This window comes from Pipistrellus hanaki (assembly GCF_964339955.1).
Source record: "Pipistrellus hanaki genome assembly, chromosome: 3".
Classification (NCBI taxonomy): Eukaryota; Metazoa; Chordata; class Mammalia; order Chiroptera; family Vespertilionidae; genus Pipistrellus; species Pipistrellus hanaki.
In genome coordinates, this window is record NC_140505.1 from 115,942,352 (window position 1) to 115,959,134 (window position 16,783).

Genomic DNA, 16,783 nt, shown 5'->3' on the forward strand with positions numbered 1-16,783 from the left:
TCAGTTATTGTTTTGACCCACTGCACTATTCCATAGAAAGGCAGAATTTAATTTGTATTTTAGATGAACCAAAATGTCCTTTTAATATAGAAAGGATAAAGGAGAGATTTAGAAAGATTCTCTTATTTCTGTCCTTAAACACTGAATACGTGTGTTAGATGCACTCTGCTTATCCCTTCAGGTTTATTTTCATCCTCCACCCCATACTCTGGCACCAGAAGTCCAACTTTAATAAATTTATCAATGGATATCTTATTTCCTCTAGTTTTCTGTTGGATCTGGTTAACTGAAGCCATCGGAAAATAAAAAGGGTATGGTAGAAAGGATGAAGTTGATGTATGTATTAATTTTTATTTTTTCTCTTTATTGATTAAGGTATTGCATATGTGTCCTTATCCCCACATTGCCTCCCCCCAACAGTATCTGTGTCCATTGGTTAGGCTTATGCATGCATACAAGCCCTTTGTTTGATCTCTCCTCCTTACACCCATGCTCCCCTACCTTCCCTCTGAGGTTTGACGGTCTGATCGATGCTTCTCTGTCTCCGGATCTGTTTTTGTTCATCAGTTTATGTTGTTCATTATATTCCACAAATGAGTGAGACATCTGATATTTATCTTTTTCTGACTGGCTTATTTCATTTAGCATAATGCTCTCCAGTTCCATTCATGCTGTTGCAAATGGTAAGAATTCCTTCTTTTTTTAAAGCAGAGTAGTATTCCATTGTGTAGATGTACTACAGGTTTTTTTGTTTTTGTTTTTTTAATCCACTCATCTGCTGCTGAGCTCTTAGGCTGCTTCCAAATCTTAGCTATGGAACATTGTGAAGTTGATGTATTTAGTTCTGTGGTAGACTTCTGCTTAGGTATGGATTGTCCCTTTCTGAATTAATCTTCCAAAGTCCACTCTCTTATAGTTGTAGCTATAGACCAGCTTCAGCTCTATATGTTTCATATATTTTCCTCCCTCTTCCTCTTTAAGCTATGTGATGTTGGTAACACCATGTTGTTATTTTGTGTGTGTGTGTGTGTGTGTGTGTGTGTGTGTGTGTGTGTGTCTGTGTTTTAACAGTGTGCTTCAACAGACCTTTTTGGATTCCTTTGAGCCTGCTCTCATATATATTTTCATATATATTAACTGTACCTGCATTAAAGTCTCCTAGATTATTAAAATTTTTGTGATCCTTGTTGATGCTGACATTTCTACTACTTAATACCAAACAGCACTTTAATAGAGTAAAAGAAGAGGACTGAATTTAGCTTGGGAAAATAGAGGTGAATTCAATCTTAAGCCTGTCAAATTTCTGACTAGTAGTTCTCCAGGAAGAAAAGTATACATAGGAATCTAGGGTGAATATTTGATTTGGAGATCTAATGAATCGTACAAACTTGAAAATATCTGGGCTTCATTAAACAATCTAAAAAATTAAAATTAAGGAAACATATTGGTATTTTATCTCTGCCTCCATCCTCATTAATCTTATTTTACACTATAGAACTAATTAAAAAAGCAGGAACTTAAGGGACTCAGAAATCTATCATAACCTGAAAACTATGTTAAAGGTGGACTGTCTAATTTTGTGCCAGTGCTTTCCAATCATTAACTTCAAATGTAAAATAATCTCTTCAAGGGAAAGCTCATCTTCCCCCGAGACATATTAACTCTCTAAACATAGACTGCATACACACCATTGATTGTTAAGTCATTGAAATATGTACTATTTTAGGCAACGGAGTCATAGGTTTGATTTGTATATAACACATCTCTAATATTAAAATTTAAAAAGTTACACAGCATGGCTATTTTCCTGTTACTTAGTGAAGAATTGCTGATATTAACTTTATAGTACTCATAGCATCTGAATGGAATCTAGAAAGTGATCTAAGAATGACACAAATAAATTTTTAATATTGATATATACACATTTTTATCTTTCAGTCAGATAATCTTAAAATATTTTTAATGTTTTACAATCATAATTTTTGGAATAACTTATCACCCATGGCTTCTAGTAAGTCAAGATGGAAGGCTTAAGAAATGTTTTTACCATAAATAACCTTCTAAGGTGGTATCTGTTTCTCCATATTTACAGTTGTACTAATGCCTCTCTGTGCTAGAGAGTATTAATTTTCTGCTAGAATAATACTGCATAACAACACCTCCTGCCCACAAACATCTATAGCATAAAACAACAATTATTTTATTTAACCTTCAGCAGTTTACAGGCAGCTAATCTCAACCAGGGATCTCTGAACTAAACTAGAACATCTGATTTTGGTCCATGTGTTCTCATTCTTGTACTCTGGCTAAATAAACCATTCCTTGTGGCATGGCATTCATGCCATGTTTCTTTGGAGAGTCAACTCAGAAATGGCACTCTGTCACATTGTCATTGGTTAAATCAAGTCACACAGGCATGTCTAACATGAATTACTTATAGAAGTATACTCAACAAATATTAAAATTTTTCAGACACTCAGAGGAAAGGAAGAATGTACTGGCAAATAATGCAGCCTGCTATATAGTGCTTGCAAAAAGACATATGGCCGAAACCAGTTTGGCTCAATGGATAGAGCATCGCCCTGCGGACTGAAAGGTCCTGGGTTCGATTTTGAATAAGGGCATGTACCTTGGTTGCAGGCACATCCCCAGTGGGGGGTGTGCAGGAGGCAACTGATCAATGATTCTCTCTCATCGATGTTTCTAACTCTCTATCCATCTCTCTTCCTCTCTGTAAGAAATCAATAAAATATATTTTTTTAAAAAGACATGTGATCTCAGTTTATTGAGTCAACCAGTATTTATTATGATTTTACAATTTAGAAAACTTATACAAACAAGTGTACAGTTTGAGGTATGTGAATCCTTTGTAATCTTAAGCCTAGAAGCGGACCCAAGTACACAACACAGATAAGAGTAAATTCAAGTAAGTTGATGAAATGCCTGAGAATCATAGATTAATTGCACTTTATTAGTTATCATGTCTAAATAAATAGATAAAATTACAAAAAAATACATATTCAAATATTTAAATATCATTTTTTTAATAAATGGAATATAAGGAAACTTTTGGAAAAACCTTATACTGGTTAAATTTTAAATATGTATTTGAAAAACTATAAAAATTAAATCATATCTTATTGTTCATGATTAATTTCCTATTATAGTCAGTAATCTAAAAAGACATTCTACTGAAAAGTAGAATCACAGAGGTAGAAAAACACTAAACTGACATGAGAATCCCAAGCAATTATGTAGGAATTAAAGCGAGATGAAGCATTGTGCACAAGAAAAGCCCTTATTGTGAGAATTAAGTTTCTAAAATCTTTAAGGATACTTTTTTTGCGTGGGTTCAGGTACTGTACCTGGGTAATCATTATGTATTCTGAGTTAAAAGTGAATTTAATTTTCCCCCTTGCCAATGATATAACACAATGTTCAAGCATTGAGCATTACTTCCTCTTTGGATCTTTTAAATGGAACCAAGTAGAACACATTGATTTTCTAGGTGTTAATGTTTCTGAGACATTGTTTAAGATTAAGATAGAAATTTGACAGTTACATTCTTGGGAAACTCACTGCAAAATAATTTTTAAAAATCTATTTAACATTTGTTTTCTTATGTTACTTTTGTACAAAAAGTGAGCAAATTATTGAATTAAATGTGTTATATTTTCATAAAAAGAGGAATATGTTTTAAAAATTAAAAAACAGAAAATAAGGTCATACAACATTTTCATTCTATCTGTATGTAGGGTAATTAAGGAAAACCTAAAATAAAATAAAATGTTAAATATATTATTTAGCAAATATCACATATTTGATTTTGGAAGCCATAATCTGTGCTCAAGTATGTTGTGAATCCAAATTACATATTCCAAGCATGATGTGTCAAAATTACTTGTTTTGAATTAATGAAGTTAAGAATAAAACGATATTGATATTTCTTTTAAAAGGAAATTGCTCTTTTGAAGGCCATCAAAACTTTAAGAATTTTCTGAAAACTTCTGAAAGCTGAGAAGCCAAATTTAGAAATTTTAATAAAACATGTACGGACATTCCATATTACAGATAAATATACTCTGTAAATATACTTTACCCACATAAACTAGGAAATTAGGTGGAAAGAATTAAAATTTCAAAATGTAAAAGTTTTTTATATTTTTTGTTTCTTTCAATTTAATACTATTATAATAAATGGACTTTCTTCCTGGTTAATGAAAGCTTATATGTGGCCCATGTTTCTCAGTGGTTAGAGCAAGCCAGGCGCCAAAGGATCTCGGGTTTGATTCCCAGTCAAGTCCACATACCTGGGTTGCAGGTTTGATCCCCCGCCTGGCCGGGGCTCATGTGGAAGGCAACCTATCTACGTATCTCTCTTACATCGATGATTCTATTTCTCTCTCTCTTTCTCTCTGTCTTTCTCTCTCTCCCTCTTTCCCTCCTTCCCACTCTTTCTAAAAGGCAATGGGGAAATTATCTTAAGATGAATTATCTTATTCCTCTTAAGGAGAGTAATAAGAAAATAATAAATGAAAGATGAATAACTATAATGATAGTGACTACCCTAATGATATGTCACATTTATTAAATTATTTCTAGCCGAAACCGGTTTGGCTCAGTGGTAGAGCGTCCGTCTGCAGACTGAAAGGTCCCAGGTTCGATTCTGGTCAAGGGCATGTTCATTGGTTGCGGGCACATCCCCGGTAGGGGATGTGCAAGAGGCAGCTAGTCAATGTTTCTCTCTCATCGACGTTTCTAGCTCTCTATCTCTCTCTCCTCTTCTCTGTAAAAAAATCAATAAAATATATTTTTTTAAAAATTATTTCTAGACACCAGGTGTCTCCCTTAAGTTAGATAATGGATGTGTTAATTAACTTTTGTTTTAGAGCCATCTCATAATGTATTTGCATATAAAATCACCACATTGTACATTTTAATTATATTATAATTTTATTTTTAAGTATACCTCTGTAAAACTGAAAATTTAGAAGAAATAGAAAATCTACCGTAGAAATAAAAAAAAAACATTAAAATACATAATGAATCCTATACTCATAGTTATGATTATTTTATAGCTTTTGAGTACCAAGAAAGTCATATTTGTTTTCTCAAAGGAAAAATAGATTAAAATTTCCACATGTTTTTATAATAATCTGAAATATAATGAACTTTAATGTCCTCATAAAAGAACATAGTTTTCCAATTTTTCTGAAAGAATTTGAAAGGGATTAAAATAATAAAGGGCTCTTACCTAAAATAAAAATAAACATTTTGCTCCAAATATCTTTGTAATTATTGTGACTCAGAAATATTTTGGATTTGGGGATAAAAATGGTGATTCCTGGTTTCCTTAGAAAAGTATTTTAGCTCTGGATAGTCCAAAAGGAATATTACATTATAAATACATTGTAAATTTTGAAAATATATAATTATCATAGCAGAATTAAGAATATAAACTTAAAGCATAACTTTAGAAAGTTTCATATATGAAAATATAATTTTAATTGCAAGTGGAATAAGAATATATATTTGAACTTATAAATGTACTCTTTAACCAGAGATAAGATATTTATTTGTAGTTTTACTGCCATAGTCTGAAAAAGAGTACAACATACAGGTGTTTGTTTTGTACTTATGTTTATACCATTTATAGGGTTTTTTGTTTGTTTGTTTTCCAAAATATTTTGTTCTCAATAATAACACAGGCTTTATTTTCTTTCTCCACAGAGAGCATAGCTAAATTAAAGATCATTCTTATTCATCTTAAGGAGAGTAATAAGAAAATAATAAATGAAAGATGAATAACTATAAGTGATAGTGACTACCCTAATGATAAGTCACATTTATTAAATTATTTCTAGACACCAGGTATCTCCTTAAGGCAGTAACATTATTGGAAAATTCCTTGTAGGAGTTCAATTAATGCAAACTAAATGTTATACTAAAAATTGATTATAAAATGAAACAAGTGGCATTATTAATTTATTTATTTTACAAATATTTATTAAGCATTTTCTAAGTTTATTGGCTGTGACCCATTAATAAACAAAACAGGCAAAAATCACTGCCTTCATGAAGATAAGAAACATATAAAACTTGCCTAATATTAAAGTGGTAAGTGCTAAGGGAGAAATAAAAGAAAGGAAAGGGTATATTACATGAAGGGGATGTGATAAAAATTCTGGTTAGGGTAGGCTAGAATGTTTCACTGAAAATCTATTTTAAAATAAGGTTTTGAAGAAAATGTGGAAGTGTGTGGGGAGAACATTCCAGGCAAAGGACATAAATGGTTTTATAGATCAAACTGAAGATTCTAACATTCACTTTGAGAGGGAAACTGGTGACCAGTTGAGGACTTTTCTGTAAAGGAGTATTGTTATCTAACCTAAATTGCCCCCAGATCATTCAGACTTCTCATTTAAAATAGACTAAAAGGAACAAGAAAGAGAAAAGAAGAAGCTGTAAAATAGGTAAAATGTATTGCCAAAATCTAGGCAAGAGATGGTGATAGTTTGGACTAGATAAAAGAAAAATTGCTGTAGATTAGATGATAGATAGATAGATAGATGATAGATAGATGACAGATAGATACTTAAATACTTAGAAACTTAGATACATATATGTTAGATAGAACCCAAATATTTATTTATACCAGACTGGATCTTTCACATTTGGAGGACAAAGTATTATATGTACATACACAGCGAGGTGTGGCAAGGCTGAAACTGGAGTTTACAGTTCCCCCACAAGTACGGGTATACCATTTCCGTTCCACTGGAGACAATGGCTCTGCTCCTATCTCTCAGATACATTTACAAGACCAGGTGGCAGGTCCTTCTCACTGGATGGCAAGTGAGGGAAGAGGAAAATAAGAGAAAAAGATAGAAAACTTAAAATAAAACAATGTGGCCAGATCTCCCATTAGCTCCTAAAGAGTTACTAGCATAAAATTTCTATAGACAATTTTTCCTTTTGTAAAAAGCAATAACTTTATGCCCAATAACTAACTTAATTCATATTTTGGAAGAAGTGTGATAAGATTGCTGATGATTGTTGAGGAAAACATTGCTGTGTGTGTGTTGTGTGTGTTGTGTTTTTAACTAGGCAAGTGGAAGTATTTGTTTATGTTGGTGAACATAGAGGAGGGGCAGATTTAAGAGAAGATTTAAGGGCTTAGTGTTTGAAAGTTTATTTGCCTAGGTTGAGCAGTTGAATAAATAAATCTGAAGTTTAGAATGAGTTATAAGCTGGAGATAAAAACTTTTAAAAGATATCAAAATTCATAGAGGATTTAGGTCTTTGAAACTGGGTGAAATTGATTAGGAATCAATATAGAGATATGGTTCAAAGACCAAATTTTAGGGCACCTTACTCTTTAGCTCCTTCATTCATATATATATATATATATATATATATATATATATATATATATATATATATATATGTGTGTGTGTGTGTGTGTGTGTGTGTGTGTGTGTGTGTGTGTGTTTAAAAAAACATATGTTGAGGAATAATAACCAGCAAAGTATAAAGAAAACTAGACCTGTGTGTTATTAGGGAAGAGACCAACTGAAGAAAATACTGTAACTTATAGATAATTATCAATAGTGTCAATTGCTTCTGATAGATCAAAAAAGGGTGAAGACTAAGAATTAACAATTGGACTTTGGAATATATATGTTAATAGTAACAACAAAATCATCAGTTTTGGTGAAGTTGTGTTAAAAATTTGCTGATTGTGTGCTTGAGAGAAAATGTGAAGAAAAATATTCCAATAATGTAGCCTAGGTAGCTATTTCCAGAAATTTTACTTTATAGTTAGAAGAAAAATCTAGTGATAGCTGAAAAGCAAAGTGGGTCAAAATATTTTATGTTCATGAAATAAGCAACATAACTGTATGTTATTTTGATGTTAATGGGTATGATCCAATTAATGAGAAATATTTGATAATTAAAGAAAAAAAGAAAATTGCTAGAATAATGTCCTTGAGAAAGAAAAGGAAGTGGAATCCAGTGCACAGTGGAAAGACTATTTACTGGAAGTGCAGTCTATTTTGGTAACAGAATAGAAGTTAGAATAGTCAAGCACAAAAATGCAGGATGATAGATGGAAAAGGGCAGATGGTAGAAGAGATTTATCTTTTTATTGCTTTATACTTTTTACTAAAATAGGAAGAATGGTTAAAAATGAGGGTGGAAGAAGAGAAGAATTTTGAGGTAAAAGGACAAAGTATTAATATAGTCCTATTGTACAGTAAAAAGTGAATGAACTAGGAAAGTAGTGTGTTAGTGCTCATGAATTTTAAGTTAGGGCAGTACAGATGGTTTAGGGTTTCCTCCTGGCTGGTCCAGGGGTGCAGTTGCAGGTGTGCAATAGGTGGAAAATTAAATTTAACCATTGTTGCCTTTTACTAAGAGATGAAACAAATATGACAAGAAGGAAAGGAGTTGAATGAGAGATTTTATAAGGATTAACAATAAAATTTAACATTGATCATAAAAGAAGTGTGGGTATTGGTTGAGGGGTGAGAGAGAAGGAAAAATGGGAAGGGTTTCAATAGCTTCAAACTATTGTTGGGATCAAACAGAGAGAGTGGGTTGAAAAGATAGAAAACTGCAATAAGACATATTCAAAATTGAGGTTTCCAGACAGAAGTAGTGACTAGTAACCACAAAGCTGGATATGATCATAGAAGTGAGTTATAGCATTAGGGTGGGAAGCATGACAATTGAAAAAAAAAAATGGTCAAGCTCGGTACTGGACTTGGAATCTAATACCACAGAAGTAGTACTGAAGATAGAGGCAATGATCCAAGAGCTAACATCATCAAAGAACCAAAGGAAGAGACACCAAAGAACAAACTCAAGAACTAATAGTTCCAAAGAACAAATGGAGGGGGTGGATCTTAGATGACAGCAACAAGGGATGTGTTTTATAGAGGAATAAAATATCAGTATTTGGAATAGGATGATAGTACAGAGAAAACATACCCATACTTTGAAAACCAGACTTATGGAGTCTCTAGAAGAAGCACCATCTTTAGGAAAAAGGAGATTTAAGTTAGAATAAGACAGTAGGGGAGACATTCAAGGGAGAAATTGAAGATACAGTTAATTTTGCCAAATACTGAAACTGAGAGAAAAGGAAAATGTGGATAGTGGATGAATCAACATTCAGATTCAGAAGAGATCTCCGAGTAAGAAAAGACTTCAGGGATGGTACAATCTCATTGTTTATATCTGGAAACCTCTTTTCAATATACACCACAACTAATACTCAGCCAGTATTTATTTGACTATTTTCTGTGACTGGCTCCTTACTTGGTAGACATTGCCAAAATGAGGCATTTTCTATGTTCAAAAATAATCCCATTAGCCAGAAATCAAATAAAAAACATATAGCACAGGTTTCTTATATTAAGAAACTCCCTTGCTTCCTGTTGTGGCTTTCAGATTTTGATCTCCTCTTCCTCTTTTGATCATCAGTAACTTCAATGAGGGAAGTGCCCAATTCATTGATCCCCATTGTCTCACTACCGAACAGCTTCCTTCTACATTCACATTCTTCTTCCACATCCAGCTTCTATTTCTGCGTATGCTATGTTTACTATTACTCTTTTTCCCATGATCAGTTATCCCCTCTATGCCTTCTTCCACATCCACCCACCCCCGTGCCCTCATAATCACCACATTGTTGAACATGTTCTTGAGTTCTCTCTCTTTTACTCTCTTTTTTGCTCATTAATAAATATTCTAGATATCTTAAGCTCATATACATATGTCAATACTGAAACTATAGTTTTTATATCTGTTCCCCAAGAGCTAAACATCAGACCATACACTAGAGGCAGTGCACATTCATTTTCACCAAACTCAAATTGTCTTTCCACAATGCACTAAAGAAACAGTGTTTTTCCAAAAACTTTATTTTTTTTCACAATGAAGTCACATATCATCCACTTTACTTGTATTTTTTACCACTCCTTTTTCTCTCTACTAATCTCAGTACATGAATTGAGTTATTATCAGACAGAATACACCAGACCATAGCTACTTGACCATTTTGCTACTATTGGGTCGGCAACTAAGTAATTGCGGATTTTTAAAAAATCAAAGACAATTTTTTCATGGAACTAAATAACTTTATTCTGTAATGTATTGCCCATTTTGATCAATGACCTTTTGCCATCTTTCAGGCAACATCATAATCTCACGTTCAAAAAACTTCTGGTTTTTATTAGCAAAAAACTGAATCAGGTACGATTTGACATCATCATCATTATTGAAATTTTTACCATGCAAGGAGTTTTGTAAAGATCGAAACAAAAAGTAATCAGATGGTGCAAGGTCAGGACTATATGGTGGATGTGGCAAAACATCCCAACCAAGCTCCATTAATTTTTGCCGAGTGACCAAAGATGTGTGTGGCCTTGCATTGTCATGATGGAATACAACACCTTTTTGATTTGTCAATTTGGGCCGCTTTTCTTCAACTGCATTGTTTAATTTCGTTAGTTGTTCAATGTAGACATCAGAATTGATCGTTCGGTTGGGTGGTAAGAGTTCAAAGTAGACAATTCCTTTGTAATCCCACCAAACTGATAACAAAACCTTCTTTTGATGAATATCAGCTTTTGATGTTGTTTGAGTTGGTTCACCTGGCCTGCTCCACGATCTTTTCCGCTTGATATTGTTGTAAACAACCCATTTTTCATCGCCAGTTATCAGTCGTTTTAAAAATGGATCATTTTCATTACGTTTCTTTAGCAAATCGCAGCTGCTAATGCGTTGCATTAACTGTGATTCTTTCAGTTCGTGAGGAACCCATGTATCGAGTTTTTTTAACATAGCCAAGTTGTTTTAAGTGATTTTCAATGCATGTATGTGATACATGAAGCTTCTCTGCAATCTCACGTGTTGTACTGTGACAGTCCGAATTGATTATTGCTTTGATTAGGGCGTCATCAACTTCAACTGGACGACCAGAACGTTTTTCATCTTTGAGTGAAAAATCACCAGAACGAAATCTGGCAAACCAATTTTGACACTGCCGTTCTTTTAAGGTTTCGTCACCATAAACAGCACATAACTTTTTATGAGCTTGCGATGCGTTTTTCCCTTTGCGGAAATAAAAAAGCAAAATATGATGAAAATGTTCCTTTTGATTTTCCATTTTTCAACGAACGCCAAATGAAAACTACAAAACAGATCAAAAAACTTTTTTTACTGATTAACAGCTGAATAGCCAACTATCAAATAACAAAATGTGTTTTACATTTGTACTACGTCTGCAAACCTAAAAATTCAACTGAAGCCATATATGTGTGAAACCCGCAATTACTTAGTTGCCGACCCAATATATCTAAAAACCTGCTACCTCCCCTTTCCATTACAATGAGAAAAACACTACTGCAATCCAAGTCCAATCTCCTCACATCTGCTCTTCTGCTCCCATGCACTTCTAGCCCCTTTGTCTGCTGCATTTTCAACATCTTAGATTCTAGCACACACTCCCTTTGATCAGGGAAACATGTCCTTTGAGGTCACCTCCCTTGGTTCTTTGATGATGTTAGCTCCTGGATCATTGTAAGTATCTTCAGTACTACTTCTGTGGTGTTAGATTCCAAGTCCAGTACCTAGCTTATTAAATAAAGAAAATAAGCTTTGCTTTGACCTCATACATTGCATAGCAATTATTTTTATGTATTTTTAAAAATTATTTTTCTTTATAACTACCTTTTCAGGACAGTGTGTGCTTTTCAGGAGGCAGGGGGTTCCTAGCTTGTTTGTGTTCTTGCATGCAGGGATACTTTGACATTCTCACCTTTTACTTGATTTCTCACCTTTCATTTTTTAATTTAATTTTATTGTTTAAGGTATTACAAATAGTAGTACATATGTCTCTTTTTTTCCCCCACTGACCTCCCCTGACCTTCCCTACCCCCGGCACTTGTGTCTGTTCCTTGTGCTTATTTGCATGGATACAAGCCCTTCCCTTAAGCTCTTACCCCTCTCCCCCAAACCTCCCCTTCCATTTTGATTTCCACCATTGCCATTCCAGAGCTCTGCTTGCAGGGTCCCCTATTAGTAACTTGTTGTATAGTCATCACGCTCTTGTCCTACTTTAGTTGTCAGCAGTATTTTACACACATGGCCACAACTTTCCTCCCGAAAGATCTATTCTCTATCTCCACAAAAGATTCAGAATACTTGTTGTATGGATATACCATTGTAATTAGCTAGGTATTGATAATAGAAAAGAAGTGAAAGGGGAGTATTATAAGCATGGCCATTTGGGTAGTTTCACCAGGAAACTGCAACTTCATAGTGCCCAGAAAACCACTACCCATACCCAAATTGGGGGAATGGGCTGGACTAAGGAGAGGATTGATGCATTCACAAGCAGTCAGGGTGACACAGGGAAAGTGCCTGTCAGTCAAGCCTGGAGAACCATGGAATGGCTAGAGTAGTTAGGGCCATTGTAAGCCTGTAAAAATTTGAGAATACATAATCCTTCCAACAAAGGAAAGAGTTCTTTCTCTTGACTCTTGATTCTCTTGCATAGGTCATGTGGCCCACAGCCATGTGGAGCCAACATGCAATAGACTGATGGGCTGCAACAGGGGGCATAGTCTAAGATAGCCTGATGCTGGACTGGACCCTGCTCCAATAAGGAGGGGATATTCTGACACTGGCTTTGATTTCAACCCTATTGAAACCACATATACACTTTTTCCTTAGTCTGAAAAAGGGAAATAGAATCTGGGAAATTCAAGGGTTTGATTCCACAAGTTTTCTACAATATTCCATCCTCCCATTTGAGTCTCAGAAAATTCCTTTTCTCAGGATATCACAAGAAGACCACTACTACTAGAATAGACAACTATTCTCAGGCTCTAAAATTTAAGTGATGGCAAAATGTAATTATTTTTATTTTATATTTTTTGCATAACCAGGGATAGCTTCTAACTGAGTTTCCATTCTGCTTGGTAGCAAAGAAACAAAACAAAATAAACCTAACAATTTTAAATAAAATCAGTTGCTTTAAAGTATTCTCAGAGTCAGATTTTTATTCACTTAGATTGGAATTACCTTTCCCCTTCTTTCTTTCTTTATGGATTAGTTTAATTTCTGAAAAGTTAGTATAATATAATAATATAATATAATCCTATCTAATGAAAGAGTAATGTGCAGTCGAAACCAATTTGGCTCAGTAGATAGAGCATCAGCCTGCAGACTCAAGGGTCCCAGGTTCGATTACTGTCAAGGGCATGTACCTTGGTTGCAGGCATATCCCCAGTAGGGGGTGTGCAGGAGGTGGCTGATGGATGATTCTCTCTCATCGATGTTTCTAACTCTCTATCCCTCTCTCTTCCTCTCTGTAAAAAATCAATAAAAAAATATATTAAATAATTTTTTTAAAAAAAGAGTAATATGCAGATTGACCCTCACTCCAAACACAAGATGGCCGCCCCCCTGTGGTCAAAGATCCTGCCTCCATGTGGACACCAGATAGCCACCACAAGATGCCCAGAGGGAAGGGCACTTGGGAGGGACCAGGCATGCAAGGGAAGGCAATTGGGGGCAATCAAGCTTGCAGGGGAGAAAGTTAGGGGTGACCAAACTGGCAGAGGAGGGAAGTTGGGGGCGACCAGGCCTGCAAGGAAGGTAGTTAGGAGGGACCCAGGCCTGCTGGAGAGAGAAGTTGGGGGGGGGGGTGGTCAGGCCTGTTAGGGGTGGGCAGTTAGGGGCAAACAGCCTGAGAGGGAAGCAGTTAGGCATCAATCAGGATGACAAGGGAGTAGTTAGGCAGTGATCAGACTAGAAGACATAAATGGTTAGGGGCAATCAGGAAGGCAGGCAGGTGGCAGTGGAGCCAGCAGTCCTGGATTGTGAGAGGGATGTCCGACTGCCCGACATCCCTCAAAGGGTCCCAGATTGGAGAGGGTGCAGGCTGGGCTGAGGGACCGTCCCCCGTGCATGAATTTTGTACACTAGGCCTCTGTTAATGTAATAATATCAGGTGGTGAGGCATCTGGGCTTCAGCCTTTTTTGTCCTAGTCTGATATCTGTTCCAATGTACAATCATGTCCCATATACCCACCACATTGGCTTCTGTTGAGGTTTCTATATTTCCACCTGATTTGTTATAATTTTTTCTGCACTTCTCTTTGTTATAATTTTTTCTCATTATGACCTCAGACCCCTCCCCTATATGCCTGCTTTCTCTCTTTCAACCAACTGTCCTGTTTCTAGAGGCAAAAGGAAATGCTTTTACTTTCTCTAGTTACATAGCGACCACAGGATACTTGTTATGGCTGCCTGTGTCTTCTTCCACATGGGCAGCAAAAAGACATCTCAATACTTTTGCTCCAGTTTCTTTGGGTTACTAGGGAATTCTACAGAGATAGCCTATATAATAAAAGCCTAATATGCAGGTTGTCCCCTCAGGCGGCTGTTCAACCAGGAGAGTGGGAGCTCTACCACTCACCATGATGTGGGGTTGCAACCTCTTCCCGGCTACCTGGGGGCGGGTAGTGGTGAATGGGATAGAGGTACAGTGAGAAAGTGGGGTGTCTGTCAAGCTTGTTCTCACTCTCCCTGCTACCCTTCCTCAGGACACTAAGGATTGTGTGCTTGGGAAACCCCTGTGCTCAGGTGTCAGGCACCTACTTGTAAGGAACCCACTCTACACCCATGTGGTGTCTTCCAGGTGAGCTGAGCCACAGCCACTGGGACCACAGGTGCCGGTCCAGCTCTCTGTGGGTTCACATAGGAGCAGGTCTGTGAGGCCGGCCAGGAGACAGCATGTTACTGGGTGGCCCAGAGGCCCACGCTGTGCAGTGGCCTGTGGTGTTTGGCTGTGCTCTCTGCATCTCCGGGTGCAGACTTGGATGCCATGACTCAGGTGAAGTGGGGCATGCAGGGGTCCGGGGGCACAGGTGCTGCGCAGGGCCCAGAGGTCAGCCAGGACCTGCCCTTCCACACTAAATCCTCATGCTTCGATATCTGGCCAGACTTAGGGACCACACTCATGCAGAAATTTCATGCACCGGGACTCTTGTTTCTTCATATAATTTAAGATTGGATTGAGGGAAAATTCATTCTTTATTTTTGGACCCACAAACTGTTCTATAGTTCTTTTCAATATCCCTTGTACTTTTCACTAATTTAACAGTAGAAAGTGAAGGCATAGAACCTCTTTTGAGGTCCCAACAGGGTCTAAATGATTCTATTCAACACATTGCTGAACTTTTCTCTTTACCAGAGGGAGTAATTATTCTTTTTATTCTGAGGGAGGCATGATTTATTTTCTCATTCTTCAAGCTTTTTATTCGTTTTATCAGTAACATAGATTTTATGAGTATAAACACCAAAGATTTAGCATCTCTGCCCATAGGTCTCTATTTTCACTTCATCCCAGCTGACTGAGTCGGGGAGAAAAAAAGGACCACATGTTAAAGGTGAATATATATGGTGAAGATTAGAAAAGAGACTTAGATTTCTGCAATATGGTAGCATGAGTAATATGTCCATCTCTTTGACTGGGAAAAAATTAAAAATGCTGAATAAATTAACATTTAAATGCATTGAAGAGCTAAAAAGAACAAATACTTTGCAGGGGAAAAAGGTAAATGGAAAGTGATAAGCAGAATGCTGATACTGGCTGCCACCTTGGAAGCAATTGTGAATTCCAGTGAACTTGAGTTTTATTTTTTTTAATAGATTTTCAGTGAATAGAGAACAAGGACGTAAGTTCAGTAGTTGCTTAAGTTAGAAAGGTTAAAATACTATAATTCCATCATAAAGCTGAATCCACCAAATTGGCAAGCTCCTCTATGAAAGTGTAAAGTGAATATAACTGTGCACTCACTTAAGTTTTACAAGAAGGTGTTCCTATCTGGAAACCTAGTGGTGAACAATGGGGGGAAATAATCCTTCTAGCTAAAATGTAACACCCATTTTGGATTGTAGCCTGAATTTATCTTTTTTATATGAAAAATGTCAATGAAATACTACCATTCACAGTGGTGCTATGTTGGTATAGCTCCTAGTTACCTGGAAGTAATAACTGCAAATTTCTCTAGAAAAACCTACCTTCGGCCAAAGTCACAAATAATTCCTACAAGTAAAATGTCAAGAAATATAAGTTTATTATAAAATTGCCAAAACATCTAAAAGAAAAAAAAGGCACAAGAAGCTAGAGTCTCCAAAATGAGACAGAATATAAAAACTGAATATATAAAGTACATATATTTTATAGATTGCAAAAATAAGTGAAAATACTGATAAAAATAAAACACCAAGAAAATATTAAAGGGACTAAGAAAATTTGACAAAACATTTAAAAAATGGTTTGATATTGAAAATATTGTTTTAGGTGAAGTTCCCTAGAACAAATTCTGAGATGTCCAGTTACATGCAGGGAGTTAATTTAGGTGTGTTCTTGGGAAAACAAACAAATAGACAAATAAACATCACCACTAGAGAAGTCAGAAAAACCAGAATGGGCAGAAGGCAGTTGCAACAGGAGCCTCAGGTTGAACTTATTATAAAATCTGGACTTAATCACTCCTAAAGTTACTAAATCCCAGACATATTTTATTGTGTCCATTATACAGAACATTAACCATCCTACAAACTGAATGTAATGAGTATATGTAATGGTAAAATGGTAAAATGAGATCATGGGCATAAATGTTCTTTAAGAACTCTAAACATTCTACATAAACGGGTAATTTTGACTACCCAGAAAATAAAGGTAGAGCAACTGGTGACA